Here is a 16,863-nt window from a genome sequence, read left to right as displayed (position 1 = left end):
TTACCCGGTGGTCACTTACCGGTGCAGTTCAGTTCTCGGGGCCATTAGCGTAGAACATATTCTCAACAAAATTATGACATGCTATTTTATGACAGGGCTCCAAGGAGAAAACATTTTCACTATGATTTTTTTAGTTCCGTTATGCACGTATTATAATTAATCATGACACGATATTTTACGTTAGGCCTCATGACATGATATTTTCACTTGCATGCAATTTTATTATATTATTTACTCGTTATTTACAATATATGCATGCTGAGTCTTTAGACTCACTAGACTTGATTGTTATAGGTACTGATGAGGTCGGGACCGAGGGCGGGGACCAGTGATCTAGCTTGGGTCGACAGTAGTGGAACCCGAGGACCTCATTTTCAGCATTTATCATTTATTGATCAAATATTTTTACCCGTCGTTGGATTATGTTAAATGGTTATTTTTGCAAACAATAATTTATTCCGCTGCTATTGTGAACATTAAACTTGACTTATCAGTTTAATTTATGAATGAGGCATTTTAATTACTTTAAAAATAAAATTTTAAATTTTTCTGCAAATTTTCAGACACGAATTTTCGGGCCTTTATAATACAACTCACGCCCACCTAAAGAAAACACAATGATTCTTCCTCAATCATCCTACACGATCACACACCACACAACTAAGGCTTTTCACGTGATTTTTGAAGGAAATTCAGCAAAAGGTCTTCTCTCCGCCAACGTTCCTCGCATCACAAGTTGTTTTTCGTGCGGAAATACGCGAAGACACCCTTAATCTTCCTTCACTCATCTTTCACACCATATTAGGCATTTTGATACATGATTGCATGAAAAACATGATACACTTCTTTTATTTTTGTTTTTATGGCATAAACATGATAAAACTAGAGTTTTCATCTCTTAAAACTCTTGCTTGTGATGCACAAATGGTTATACGTCATCTGCTTAAAATAACTGTTTATTTTTTTAAAAAGCTATTTTCGGAAATACTCAAATACATGCTTGCAATAAAAGCAGTCAATCATGCATTTTAAAAAGTCTCCCAACCACTGAATAAAAATAACTACACTTAATTAAATATTAAAATGAATTAAATCTTCCAATCTACTGTTTTAAAAGAACTCAAAGTCTGTCAAAATCATCAACGTAAAAAGAGATGTGAAAACATTTAAAATATTGTTTACACCCATGACTCATGATCATAATATGCAGAAAAATGAAAGGTCCTCGGTTTAACGTGCCCACACCCAGTTCCGCCTACTCAGTCTTCAGTGCCTCCAGTCTCTACATCATCATGCTCACCTGCATCAATCACACGTAGTGAGTCTAAAGACTCAACACACCTGAACCATGATAGCAAGTATATATACATAACATGCAACAGTGAAAAGTATTGTAATTAAAATACCTTTCACGATCTTAAAAGCATGAGTTTAAACATAACGTGTCAAAGAATAAACATGTACATAACATATCTCATTATATACGTGTTCATTTTCTTTATTTGAATTCAGATCATTAGTTGTGATTTTCGTATCAGCTCTAATCGATGGATCCATCTACGTATAACTGCGACACCTGACGGCGGGGACATCAGCGACAATATTACCCATCCATTGAGCCTTGGCCTTACATGTTCGTGTTCGTGTTCGTATTAGTCACAACCAACTTCCATCATTCAAAATATATTATCATATTCATCATTTGTTGGAAACTAAATTTCGGTTGTTTGATAAACTAGTGCTTAAATCAATTGGATTAAATGATTAAGAAGTTGTAAGTAACTGAACAAATACTCAAACTGACAGTTTCCTATAACTGAAGATTAATGCGCAGATTAATAAAGGCAACTGAACCAGCTCAACTGAACTTACGCAGACAACTGACAGATCAGTTGGAAGCTGATCAGTTGCTACACTCAGTTGTGAGCTTATCAGTTATTTCTTATCAGCTGATCCTTCAAGCTGTACACGTCATCAGTTAACGAAAAGGACATTTAACCGACAACAATACACAGCAGACTGCAACAAATAGTGGGAACTCCGCAAAGCTGCAGTGTACGTGTAACGTACCATACTTTTACTATTTAAAATTTGCGGAAAAATTAAAAATTATCTTGAATAAGAAGTGAACCTTTAAAATTTGATAAAATAAATTGTTCATCTCAACAACCATTGTAACGAAGAAATCTCATCGTAAAGTTTGCCAAAAGTATTTGCAAAAATCTCAAAAGCCAGTAACATAAATCAGAGTACTTTTAAACATTTCATAAAAACTTCAGAACATGGGCGATCCTCGGGTTTAGCCTCCCGCTCAGTCCAAGCCAGCTCCTTGGTCACCACCCCTAGCCTCCTCATAAACATCCTCACCTGCATCGATCAAGTCCAGTGAGTCTAAAGACTCAACACGTATAAACTGGAAGTAACAAGTACTACATAATAAAATCTCATGCAGCTTTAAAATAGGACATATATACTTGAAACTGAACTTGCATAACAAAACCTGAACATACGTACATACATACTTAAACGTGCCATAAACATTTCTTAAACATGCTTGCATACTTGAACATACTTGAACATACATACTTCATCATTTTGCGTAGAGATATGTTTCAAAGCAAGTGACCCATAAGATAATCGCCTGATCAGACTAAACCACAGTACTAGGATGACATGGACGTATCCACTACCACATACATGAGATCCCCATTCATAATTTAATGGGCTGATTGGTCCACGTTCATGATTTAACGCTTTTCAATCACGATATAAACCTGTTCATAATTTAACAAGGTGGAGAGGTCCTCGGCCACGTTCACCGACTTCCAAACCCATTCATAATTTTGTCACAAGACATTTAGCATACCTCAAAAACTAAAATATTTTCCTTTGCACGTCAACATACTTACTTGGCATTGAGGGATTCGTTGGACTTCGATCGGGACCGTTGCTACACATACTAACATGAATTTAAATCACTTAACTTGCATAACTTATACGTAAATACACATGCTCACCAACAACTCCTATAAATAACTTAAGAATTTCTAAAACACTCGGGAATTGACCTCATTCAAATCAATGTACTAACCCACCACATGAAACCCCAAAGCAAATATTAAACTTTTCCCAAAACATGAAGTACACGGACCCCGGGTCTGGGTCCGTGTAGGTGCGCAAAGGGAATACCAACAAGAAAGAAAGGACACAGACCTCGTGCCCTGGTCCGGCTCCGGGTCCATGTAGGTGCGCAAAAAGGGATACTCGGCAAGTGAAGGAACACGGACCCCGTGCCCAGGTCCGGCTCCGGGTACTGGTTGGCTCGCAAAAATGGCACCAATAAGAAGCAAAAGCACGGACCCCGTGCCAGGGTCCGTCCGTGGGTCCGTGTACCTGCGGGACAAGCCAACATCCGAAAATTCTGAACATATTTTTTTTAACAGTCTAGACTCAATTGCACGGATCATTAATCGACACCATGAGACCATCTTAGGACACTACATCAATGACTCGAGCCTATACGATTGCCCCCAAAACAACCACATATCCCAAATAACTCAATAATCCTTAAACAAAACTTTTGACACAAAATGGTTTACACGACTACTCGTTCTCCCAAGAGTCTAATGACGTGGAACGACACCTCAATATACATCCCAACAACATGCTAAACATACCTGGACACAACAACGATCACCCGTCCATCCACAACAAAGCATGCAACAATTAAACTTCAAAAACGCATCAATACATAATTTTATGAAAAAAACGCAATTTGAGCAGTCCCACGAAAAACGCCATAAATCACTCAATTTTTATCCAAATATTTCTAATTTACTGTCAAATCAAAGGTATCAAAAAATTCTACAATTTTCGTATTGAAAGTTTTCTCAGAATCACGACCGAAAAATAGCGGTTTTAAAAATGACAGCAAAAACGAGTTTTAGATCTAAAATTATTTCAAAACTGATCCAAACCATTTCTCGCTTAAACGACGAACGTCACACATGAATTTTTATGCATAAACATAACACAACGCATAATATGACAAGATCGATGCAGAAATAACAGATTGTACATGCCTTTTGATGATTAGAAATACCGATATGACGATACCGACGCGGGAAAGAAGCGAGGTTGATCCGAGACGACTTGCGGCTCGACTTTCTTGCAATAAAACTCACCAAAAAGTGCTGAAATTCTATGAAGGGAGGGGCGGCTGCTGAGTTCTTTTGAAACCCTAGGTTTTTGCTCTCCAAAGAAATTAAAAATCTGAATAGTGAAGTGAGTGTGTGTGTTTAGGAGATTTTTTTAGTGTGTGTAAAAGTGTGTGTGTGTGTGATTAGTAAATTAGGGAGTGTAAAAATTGGCTTAATTAATAATTAGCAACTAATTTAGAAATACTAACTCTCCCTTAACTTTAAAAGTTTCAACTCTTAAATCACTAAATAAATAAATTAGGCTTTAAAAATACTAACAACTTAATCAATTAGTTAAAACACCTCAACCTCAACTTAAAATAAAATACCACATTTAAAATCGCCAAAGTCGTCACCGGTCTCTTTTCCTCGATCCCGCCTCGAGTAATTGCCTGAAACATGAAACTTGAAAAACATTTTAACGTGCACCACATAAACATTAAAATAATGCAACTTATATAAATCATGCATCACTAAATCATTTTAAACTTAAATAAAATATTTAACAATTAAATAAATGCATGGGTTATACGTGTACTGAATTTAGGCTCTACAGTTACTCCGCCACTTATAAAAATTTCGTCCTCGAAATTAAGTCTTACCGAATAACTCCGAGTAGCGAATCCTCATATCTACTTCTGCTTCCCAAGTGGCTTCCTCCACTGATTGATTTAGCCATCGGACCTTGACCAACTTGGTCACTTTGTTTCGTAGTCTCCGCTCCTGTCTGTCTAGGATTTGGACAGGTCTCTCCTCATAAGACAGGTCTGGAGCCAACTGTAACGGTTTATAGCTCAGAACATGCGAAGGGTTAGCTAGGTACTTCCTCAGCATTGAGACGTGGAACACATTGTGTACCCCGGCCAGATTCGACGGAAGGGCAATACGATAGGCTAGTGTCTCAACTCTGTTTAGAATTTCAAACGGTCCAATGAACCTCGTACTGAGCTTGCCTCTCTTCCCAAACGTCATAACACCCTTCATGGGCGCTATATTCACGAAAACGTGGTCACCTATGGCAAACTCGAGATCTCTTCTCCTCTTATCGGCATAGCTCTTTTGGCGACTCTGGGCGGTCTTCATTCTGTCTCGAATCTTGACCACCTCATCTGCAGTCTGCTGAACTATCTCCGGACCAAGTTTCTGTCCTTTCACCAACCTCATCCCAATAAACTGGTGATCTGCACTTCCTTCCATACAACGCCTCGTAGGGAGCTATACCTATAGATGATTGGAAAATGTTGTTGTATGTAAACTCCACTAGAGGTATCTTCGACTCCCAAGTCCCTTGGAAATCGATCATACAGGCTCTCAACAAATCCTCCAAAATCTTGATCACTCGCTCAGACTGGCCATCTGTCTGCGGGTGAAAAGCTGTACTGAAAAGCAACTTCGTCCCCATGGGTGCATGCAAACTCTTCCAAAAAGACAATGTGAACCTCGGGTCCCTCTCGGACACAATGGAAACCGGGATCCCGTGCAATCGAACAATCTCCCTGATATAAAGCTCCGCATACTGCGTCATGGAGAAAGTTGTCTTTACTGGCAAGAAGTGCGCTGACTTAGTGAGTCGATCCACTATAACCCAAATGGAATTCGATCCTCTAACTGACCTTGGCAACCCAACTACAAAGTCCATTGTAACATTCTCTCATTTCCACTCTGGGATGGGGAGTGGCTTAAGCAATCATGCTGGCCTCTGATGCTCTGCCTTCACCTGTTGACAAGTGAGGCATTCAGACACAAATCTGCGGATGTCTCTCTTCATCCCTGGCCACCAATACAAAATCTGTAGGTCCTTATACATCTTGGTACCTCCTGGGTGAATAGAATACGGAGATGCGTGTGCCTCTGTCAGAATATCCTCTCTGATCGAATCAACACTGGGTACCCACATTCTACATCTGTATCTCACAATACCATCTGACACAGTGTAGAATACACTGCCCTTGGCTTCATCCTTCAGTCTCCATTTCTGCAACTGCTCATCTGAAGACTGACCTGCACGAATACGGTCTAGCAGAGAAGATTGGGCTGTCAGATTAGATAGCCTCGGAGCTCCGCCCTTGCGATAAACCGCTAAGCCAAACTTCTGAATCTCAGACTGAAGAAATCTCTGCACTGACAACTGTGCTACAACTACCACTTTCATGCTCAAGGCGTCTGCGACAAAATTAGCCTTTCCCGGATGGTAGCTAATCTCGCAGTCGTAGTCTTTCACCAACTCTAACCACCACCTCTGTCCCATGTTCAGTTCCTTCTGCTTGAAGAAATACTTGAGACTCTTGTGATCGGTAAATATCTAACATTTCTCGCTGTACAAGTAATGTCTCCAAATCTTCAATGCGAAGACAACGAAATCTAATTCTAAGTCATGCGTCGGGTAATTCTTCATGTGCACCTTCAGCTGCCTGGAAGCATAAGCTATAACCCGACCCTGCTGCATCAACACTGCGCCTAACCCGAGCTTAGATGCATCGGTGTATAGCACAAAATCACCTTGCCCTGTCGGCATGGCTAACACTGGTGCTGAGATAAGAGCTTGCTTCAAAGTATCGAAGCTCTTCTGGCACTCGCCACTCCACATGAACTTAACATTCTTCTTGGTCAGTGACGTGAGCGGCACTACTATGCGCGAAAACCCCTGAATAAACTTACGGTAGTAACCGGCTAAACCCAAAAAGCTACGGATCTCTGATACATTCTTGGTTCAACCCAATCTCTAACCGCTGCCACCTTGGCTGGATCCACTTCAATCCCACTGCTAGATATAATATGACCCAGAAACGCTACATTCTCCAACCAAAACTCGCACTTACTGAACTTCGCAAACAATTTGCGACTCTGCAAGGTCTGCAAAACTGTCTTCAAGTGTTGACTGTGCTCCTCATGGCCCTTCGAGTAAATAAGAATGTCGTCAATGAACACTATGAAGAATTGGTCGAAGTAGGGCTGGAATACTCGGTTCATGAGGTCCTGAAAATTGCTGGAGCATTCGTCAGTCCAAACGGCATCACCAAGAACTCGTAGTGCCCATATCTGTTTCTGAAGGCTGTCTTGTGAACATCTGCATCTTTCACCTTCAACTGGTGATACCCCGATCGAAGATCTATCTTAGAGAACACTGAAGCTCCCTGCAACTGATCGAACAAGTCTTCGATCCTAAGTAATGGGTATTTATTCTTGATCGTTACCTTGTTCAATTCTCGGTAATCGATGCAAAGTCTCATGCTCCCATCCTTCTTCTTCACAAAGAGTACTGGTGCGCCCCACGGTGAGAAACTAGGGCGGATAAATTTCTCGTCGAGAAGCTCCTGAATCTGCTGCTTGAGTTCTAACATCTCAGTTGGAACTAATCGGTACGATGCCTTAAAGATTGGCGCTGTGCCTGGCACGAGCTCAATTGAAAACTCAACCTCTCTCTCTGGTGGAAGACCCGTGACGTCGTTAGGAAAGACGTCTGGGAAGTCTCTGACTAGTGGCACATCTGATACCGACGGAGTGGGTACGTCAGGCGCAGAAATAACGCTGGCCAGGAAGACCTGACACCCCTTAGAAATAAGCCTCCGAGCCTGCATGCAAGAGATCATGCTATGTAAACTTCTCCATCTGGCTTGTTCAAACAGAAACTGCTACATGCCCATCGGTCTAACCAAAACTGACCTCTTCTGAAAATCAATCAAGACTCTGTTCTTCGTCAGCCAGTCCATTCCCAGAATGATATCAAATTCTGGCATCGACAAGATGATCAAGTCGGCATACACTAAGTGGCCTTGCAATTCCAGATCAATGTCTCTGACCACGCTAGTAGCTGACAGCTCTTCCCCTGATGGGACTGTTACTGAATAATTCACATCGAGCCCAATGGTCTTGATACCCAAGTGTTGCGTGTTTTCACTACCGCAAGTGTACGGTGTCAAGTTTTAGTACTGGTTTGAGTACAGATATCGATCCCACGAATAGTAATTATTTAAAATTGTATATTAATTACCTTAATTGACATAGCTCAACTTTGTTTAGATAAATAAAATAGTTGGTTTAAAATCAAGTCAGATAAAATAACAATTCCTGTAATTCTAGCACGCAGTAGAAATTCAATGAGTAAATAAATCTAGAGATATGATTTCGTCGAGTCTCCCCTATGCTAAATTAACATCGACTAACATTTAATTAAATCCCACCATATTTATTAACCAAGAACTCACAATATTTCTATTCCCTCTGTCGAGTGATAAATAGAACTGTATTACCTATTACCGATTTTAATATGTCTATTCAAAATCATGTAACACGTAATAAATGCACACAAGGTCCTGTTATAAATTCCCCAAAGTTATACGTCTTTTGCATGCTATAAACATCTGGCAATGCGATTCCCCTGTCCTAATTTCGATCATCTCTCTCGAGTGTTAGATCTCAATTATTAGATCAGTCGAATTATGGCCAGTAATCCAAAAGCATTAAAGACAAGAAATCACAAATAAACACGATGAATTAAATCAATGAAAATTCAAAACGTCAATACATAGGTTCGACCTCGACTACGTCAGTCTCTAGAAAATAAAATTAGTTCATACTCGAATTTAAATCAATACAAAACCTGTTTGTGATCATTAAAAACGTAAAAGTAAAGAACCGAAGTAGAAACGTGTTGGCGAGAGATGGAAGTGCGTCTCCGTGTCCGGATTCAACGTCTTCTATTTCCGTTCTTCGCGCTCCGTCGTTGGCTCTCGATTTTCCTTTGCACTCTCTGATGGAGGCTGCGTGTAAAATTTTAGAACCCCTAAAAAGAACACGCTGAAGCCTATTTATTACTGAAAGTTCGCGCCGCGCGCATATGTGCGCCCTAGACTCGCGCATATGCACGGGTGCTTCTGGTGCTGGCCTTCTTCTTGCGCGCATATGCGCGCCATGAGTGGCGCATATGCGCGCTGCTCTCTGGATATCGTCTGTTGTCTCCGCGCATATGCGCGCCATGAGCGGTGCAAATGCGCGAGGCTCACTATATGGGTTGCGAATGTGCGCGGCTTTGGGGGGCGCACGTGCGCCGATCTTTCTGTCCTAGTTGCGCTTGCTTGGCTCACATTTCTTCTACTAAGCGCCATTTTGGTTCATTTTCACGCCCATGTCATGGCCGCACCTAGGTTCCTGCAATCACAACAAAAACAACAAGAAACACATAATTCTGCCCAAAAAAAAAAACTAACAATCTGTATGAATTATATAGATAATTTAAGTGCACAAATGCACTTATCAAATCCCCCAAACTTAAACTTTTGCTAGTCCCGAGCAAAATAAAAATAAATAAAACATTAACTAGACTAGACTAAACACATCCTAAAAGAAAGTAACTACACAAACAAGAATTGTGGAATAAAAGGATAACCACTAGCCTCAGAGATTACAGTTTCCATGATTTTGAATCAAACACATGCCGCATTACTCACAGTTCACGTGCGTGTATGTTTTGCTATTCTTGTTTACCCACTCCAAATGTCAAGATAAGTTCACAACTTTTTATCTCATAAAATTCTGGACTCCTCGACACACACGTAATTAGCAAAATCATTGAGACACACATTTACCTTCACAAATCCACATGAATTATAGGGTAACATTTGGCTAAACAAAGTGGTATTATGAAGACAATAAGTAACAAAATAAAATCCAATATCATGAGATGCGCACATGTACACAATCAAATTCTGTGTCTATCGACGGCATTTTTCAAGTGTCCATAGGCTTAACTTTGACAACTCTTCTCCACTAGTATATTGGCTACATGTGACTTGGTTAATAGGTCTTTTAAGCTTATAACGTCAGGCTACGGCTAATGGATACAAATGAAGATAGGGAATCAAAAGTGAGAGAAAACAAACCAGTTTATTTTTCAACATGTGTCTCCTTCCTTTTTGTTTCATTTCCGCTTGCCTTGCCACAACATATTCACCATTTTATCCACTTTTTCACATCACATGTCATACTCTTTTACTCTTTATTCAACTTTTTCTTTCTCCCCCCCTTTTTTTTTCAACATCTCTTCTTTTATTTTTTTCATAGACATTTCTTTCTTTCTTTTCATCTTTTCATCTTTTTATTTTCGATGATATTCTTATATGCACACAAGGGAGAAGAACTTTTGTAGTGATACACAGGTTCGTTTTCTCTCAGTTTTTGGTAGGTACTAGTGTATATGCTCAAAAGTTGGTAGTTGATGTAGGAGTTTAGAATTGATACGAATGGGGGCTTTTGTGTGCCTTGGCACACTCCATTCGATTTTCATTAAGCTCAAACATGGGACACTAGGGTGTATATGATGTTATGGGTAGGCTTGAAAGGCTCAAACGTTCCAAAAATCGCCTAAATCATCCCTAAGTCACACAGTACCCGTATCTCGCCTCGAAGAGTGCCAAACCAAGTTCTAGACTACTTTCAATTTACCAATCAACAAACACAGACAGATCATGTTTTCGGGTATTCAAACAGAAAGAATTCCACATCTCATTCTCATTTAGGCTCAAAGGGCTAACAATTGACAATTTATTCAAGGAAAAACAGGCCAACATATTTCAAAGACTGCCAGAATCATTTTTGTGTTAGTAAACATGCAACTTAATAACAGGTAATCAACATGCAGGTTTTGGAGTCCATTCATACATTCCAAGTCACAAATCACATGAACACTCTCTTGACATCGGGTGTATCAACAATCATAGCAATCGTGAATTAATGTGTAAACGGTTAAGTAAAGATAGCATGCATTCGGATTCGTAATCAAGGAACAACATGAATTTCGGGTCAACTCTCATCATTGTTTGGTTATTACCTTAATTCCACAATTCAAAAAAAATTTAACGACTAAGAAAAGAACATCAAGACTAAGTTAAATATTTTTTTTATAAATTAGTAAACATCAAAATTAAACACTAACTAAAGCAGCAAATCAACTCAGATCGAATAAACAATTCACCCCCAAAAACATAAAATATGCATTGTCCTCAATGTATAAACAAGAAAGAACGGGACAAGCATAACTCACACGACGAGCGTCAATGCTCGCCGTCATCATCATCGACATCTTCATCCATGTGCTGGGGTGGTGCCTGTGGAGGAGGTCCTGGATACTGTGGTGGGGGTTTTGGATACTGAGGTGGCCAAGCAGGTGGCTGGGGAAACATGGGATCCTCTGGACCTATAGGCGGGAACCGCTGAGCAAGAACGGAAGTGAAATCCATCATGAATCCCATAAAATGGTCGGTGCGGTACTGAAGTGAATCTAGCACCTGGCGCTGCTCAACTAGTAACTGTCTCTGATCCTGCATCTCATTCTCTAGTCGCCTCAATTTGTCTCCCCTACGCTCTCTGGCTGCTGCCGGTGGTGGTCCTAGAAGCTGTGGATGCGGGAGCTCCTCTTCAGCTGGATACTCGTGGGGAACATAAGATGCTGCTCCAAAAAAAGCAACAATGGGAGCCTTCGGCTTGAGTACCGGCTCATCAGGGGCCCATGTGACGCCAGCCTGGCGGCATAGCTCGGTAACCGTGTGAGGACAAGGAAGAGCAACCATGGCTAACCCTGGGCCAGCTCTCATAATCGAGCCATAAATGAGTTTCCCCACGTCAACTGATTTGCCCTTTAGGATGGCATAAACCAATGCGGCTTTGTCTTTAGTGACATCGTAGTAGTGAGAAGACGGGAGAATTCGGGCTAGTACAAAAGATGTCCGAGCGCTGGCGTTAGGCCCCATGTTGGATTTCTTTAAAGATGTAGGCCCGCTCGCGATCATTTTCCAGACAGCGCCGGCATCACAAATGGTCCGGATGACCTCTGTGTAATTAACTCCTGCTTCGAGGAACTCACTGTATTCGTCCTGATCGAAACTGTGCATCTGATATAGCGTGTTGATCATTCGAGAATCGAACGTCACCAATTTCCCTCGGACCAATACTTTAGATTCGTCATGCCGAATCCGGAGGTTGGTTTAGAATTCTCGCACAATTGAGATGACGGCGTCCGACGGATGTTGAGCGAATTCAACCTATTGCCTTCGTTCCAGTTCATTTATGATCATACCACGTGCAATGGACAAATTGAACCCTCGTTCCGGTATTATGGGCCGTTTCATAGTACTGTCATATATCTGCTGGGCCTCCTCGTTCCAAAACCTGTGAGAGTCGAAGCTTGACGAGGAATAAGCACCCTTTTTTTACCTCTTTTTCGGCGCCATATCAATTAATGTATCAAAATATCACAATCAACACCAAACTCAACCCACAGTAACGCCAAAATCGAAGATAATCGGACTTCCAAAACTTGAACAATATGATTTAACCACACCAATTAATCCAGTGAGCAATAGACGTGCAAACCAAATAATCGCAAACTAATATAAAACAAATCGAAGCGCCCACTTCACAATAACAGAAGTTCCCCTAAAGATCGAACATAATATTCCAAGTATGCCGACAAATTGTAAAATATTTGGTTAAAACCCTTACGTGTACCAGAAAATGACCGGAATTAAGAGACACGCGTAAATCACGACGGTGATTGGCAGCGGCGGTCGGCTTTCGGGGGAGGTGTGGCGGCGTCTTTTCGGGAGAGGGGCGGCGGTGAGGGTTTTGTTTAGAGGGGAGTGTGTTTATGAGAGTTTGTTCGCGATGTCCCCTTTTTTTTTCTTTGAACTGAGTCGCGCGCATATGCGCGACTTGAGGTGGCGCATATGCGCGGACTCCACTATCCATTTGTACTGTCGAATGGCGCATATGCGCGTCCTTAGTGGCACATATGCGCGGCTTCTACTGTCTCGCTGGAGGTGCTTCGCGCATGTGCGCGTTCTAATGTGGCGCAGATGCGCGGACTCTACTGCCTTGTGAGTGTGATACATAAACTTTGTGCGCATATGCGGGCCCGGATTGGCGCATATGCGCCGAGGCCTCTGTCTTCTTCGAGCATGTGCGCGCCTTGAGTGGCGCATGTGCGCCGAGCCCTCTGCCAATATCGCGCATGTGCGCACAAATACGTCGCGCATGTGCGTGGGGGCGCTCTGTACATCAGTTCTTTTCGAATATTTTTTTTAAAAAAAATACCTGCAAAAATAACAAAATGAAAATTAATACTTCAATAGAGAAAGTTAAAATTAATAAACTAAGGATTTGAAATAATAAAAACAAAACGAATGCAAAAATAAATAAGTGTGGGTTGCCTCCCACACAGCGCTTGGTTTAACTTTGTCAGCCCGACTTTCTCCTGTTCATGGTGGGTCGTATGATTTCTTGGATGCCCTTATTTCCACCAGCTGAATTTCCACTTCCATGGTCATCTTTCCTCGTTTCACGTCAATGATAGCTCCAACAGCAGCCAATAATGGTCGTCCTAGAATGACATGAACGTCCTGACTATTCTCCATATCGAGTACCAAGAATTCTGCTAGAACTTTCAATTTGTCAATCTTCAGTTCAACATCATCCACAATACCCAATGGCACCTTCACCAATTTATCTGCCAGCTGCACGCTTAATTCGGTGGATCTCATCTTGCTCAATCCAAGTTTCTCGTAGAGAGAACTTGGCATCATATTTATACTTGCTCCTGAGTCACAGATAGCTTTTTTTACTAAATGACCCCCTATTTCACATGGTACAATAAATTCACCGGGATCTAGCAACTTCTGAGGACGATTTCTTCGTGTTCCTTCGGTAACTTCACCTTCCGCACAAACTCAATATTAGTGTTTAGGTTCTTGAGATCTTCAAGACCTTTTTTCTTTTGAAATTCAGCTTGTATTTGTAAAAATCGTTGGGGGTAGGGAAGTAAAGAAATATCAATGAATTGATTTAAATCATACCTCTCAGATTTCTTACCTCTGGCTCTTTTGGTTGGACTTAGCTTTTCATCCCGAACAAATGTGAGTTCAACCTCCCTCTCTTCTCTGCCTACCACACAAATCTCTTCATGATGTACAAAAATGGCATTCACCTCTCTCAGATTTGGGCCTGTAGTCTTTTGAACTGCGCTTGACGGTTGAGACGTTAGTTGCTTCGTTATCTGCCCCACTTGCGATTTCAGGATTTTCAAGGTCGCAGCAATACTCGCCATGTGTGTCTCAAGGTTGTCCAGTCTAGATTCAGTTCTAGACATCCTTTTACCAGATTCAACAACAAATGTTCCGACTAAATCTTCAAATGATGGCTTCCCTTCCCCATTTGATGTATTGAACCCCGGTGGAGGATTCAACATATTCTTATTGTTTGCATAAGAAAAATTTTCATGATTTCTCACTCCAGGGTGATAAGTATTAGGGGGAGGGTTACCTCGATATCCGCCAAACCCTCCAACATTTCTGTTGTTGATATACTGAGCTTCTTCAAGAAAATGTGCTTCTTCAACGACAGGAGATGGTCCTTCATATTTGATGAGCTCACTTTATTCATGGTTGCTATCTGTGTAGTCAATGCTGATACTTGTGCAGCGAGTGATGTGATAGGGCCCACAACATACACTCCAGCAGTCCTCTGTACTCCTGACCTCTCAGACGGCCATTGGTAGCTGTTAATAGTCATCTTCTCAAGCAAGTCGTAGGCTTGAGCAGGAGATTTGGCAAATATCGTGCCACCTGCTGCTGCATCCACTGTTGCCCGTGTCTGACCATTCAACCCGTTATAGAAAAGCTCAATCTGGACCCAATATTCAAAACCATGATTAGGGCACCTCCGCAATAACTTTTTGTACCTTTCCCACGCCTCATAAAGCTGCTCAAAATCAGTTTGCCTGAAAGTACTGATCTCAATCTTCAATTGCGCGGACTTAGCTGGGGGAAAATATTTAGAAAGAAATTTCGTCGCCAACTCCTGCCATGTAGTGATACTTCCCAAAGGAAGTGATTGGATCCATCCTCTCGCCTGGTCCCTGAGAGAAAATGGAAACAAGCGCAATCTAATAATATCATCAGAAACATTATTAATTTTTACCGTATCCGTGATCTCCAGGAATTTCCTTAAATTAACATGAGGATCAGACGTGGCAGTTCCAGAAAATTGGTTCTGTTGAACCATATTTATCAGTGCGGGCTTCAACTCAAATTTTTTGCATTTATGGTCCCTCTTGCAATACTAGAGTAATGATTGTTGATCACTGGTCTGAAGTGGTCTACGATAGGTATGGCGTCTGGCGGGTTATATCTCGCGTCCTCTCTGTTTTCAGCCATTGTTTGGATTTCTTCCCTTCTCGCTTTTCTTAGTCTCCTTGCAGTTCTTTCGATCTCAGTATCAAAGATAAGCAAATCAGGGGTGTGCGATCTTAGCATGCACTGCAAAACAGAAAACATTATAACGTAACAAAATAATTAAATAAAATAAAATCTAAATTAAAGTAAAGACTACTTAGTAACGATATTAATATGCAATTAAACAGTTTACTCCCCGGCAATGGTGCCAAAAACTTGTTGCGTGTTTTCACTACCGCAAGTGAACGGTGTCAAGTTTTAGTACTGGTTTGAGTACAGATATCGATCCCACGAAGAGTAATTATTTAAACTTGTATATTAATTACCATAATTGACATAGCTCAACTTTATTTAGACAAATCAAATAGTTGGTTTAAAATCAAGTCAAATAAAATAACAATTCCTGTAATTCTAACACGCAGTAGAAATTCAATGAGTAAATAAATCTAGAGATATGATTTCGTCGAGTCTCACCTGTGCTAAATTAACATTGACTAACATTTAATTAAATCACAACATATTTATTAACCAAGAACTCACAATATTTTCTATTCCCTCTGTCGAGTGATAAATAGAACAGTATTACCTAATACCGATTTTAATATGTCTATTCAAAATCATGTAACACGTAATAAATGCACACAAGGTCCTGTTACGGATTCGCCAAAGTTATACGTCTTTTGTACGCTATAAAAATCTGACAATGCGATTTCCCCTGTCCTAATTTCGATCACCTCTCTCGAGTGTTAGATCTCAATTATTAGATCAGTCGAATTATGGTCAGTAATCCAAAAGCATTAAAGACAAGAAATCACAAATAAACACGATGAATTAAATCAATGAAAATTCAAAACGTCAATACATAGGTTCGACCTCGACTACGTCAATCTCTAGAAAATAATATTAGTTCATACTCGAATTTAAATCATTACAAAACCTGTTTGTAATCATTAAAAACGTAAAAGTAAAGAACTGAAGTAGAAACTGTGTTGGCGAGAGATGGAAGTGTGTCTCCGTGTCCGGATTCAACGTCTTCTATTTCCGTTCTTCGCGCTCCGTCGTTGGCTCTCGCTTTTCCTTTGCACTCTCTGATGGCAGCTGCGTGTAAAATTTCAGAACCCCTAAAAAGAACACGCCGAAGCCTATTTATTACTGAAAGTTCGCGCCGCGCGCATATGCGCGCCCTAGACTCGCGCATATGCGCGGGTGCTTCTGGTGCTGGCCTTCTTCTTTCGTGCATATGTGTGCCATGAGCAGCGCATATGCGCGCTGCTCTCTGGATATCGCCAGTTGTCTCTCGCGCATATGCGCACCATGAGCGGCGCATATGCGCGAGGCTCACTGTATGGGTCACGCATGTGCGCGGCTTTGGGAGGCGCATGTGCGCCGATCTTTCTGTCCTAGTTGCGCTTGCTTGGCTCACATTTCTTCTACTAAGCGCC

Source organism: Primulina eburnea, chromosome 9 (assembly GCF_022965805.1).
Source record: "Primulina eburnea isolate SZY01 chromosome 9, ASM2296580v1, whole genome shotgun sequence".
Classification (NCBI taxonomy): Eukaryota; Viridiplantae; Streptophyta; class Magnoliopsida; order Lamiales; family Gesneriaceae; genus Primulina; species Primulina eburnea.
This window is presented reverse-complemented; position numbering follows the sequence as displayed.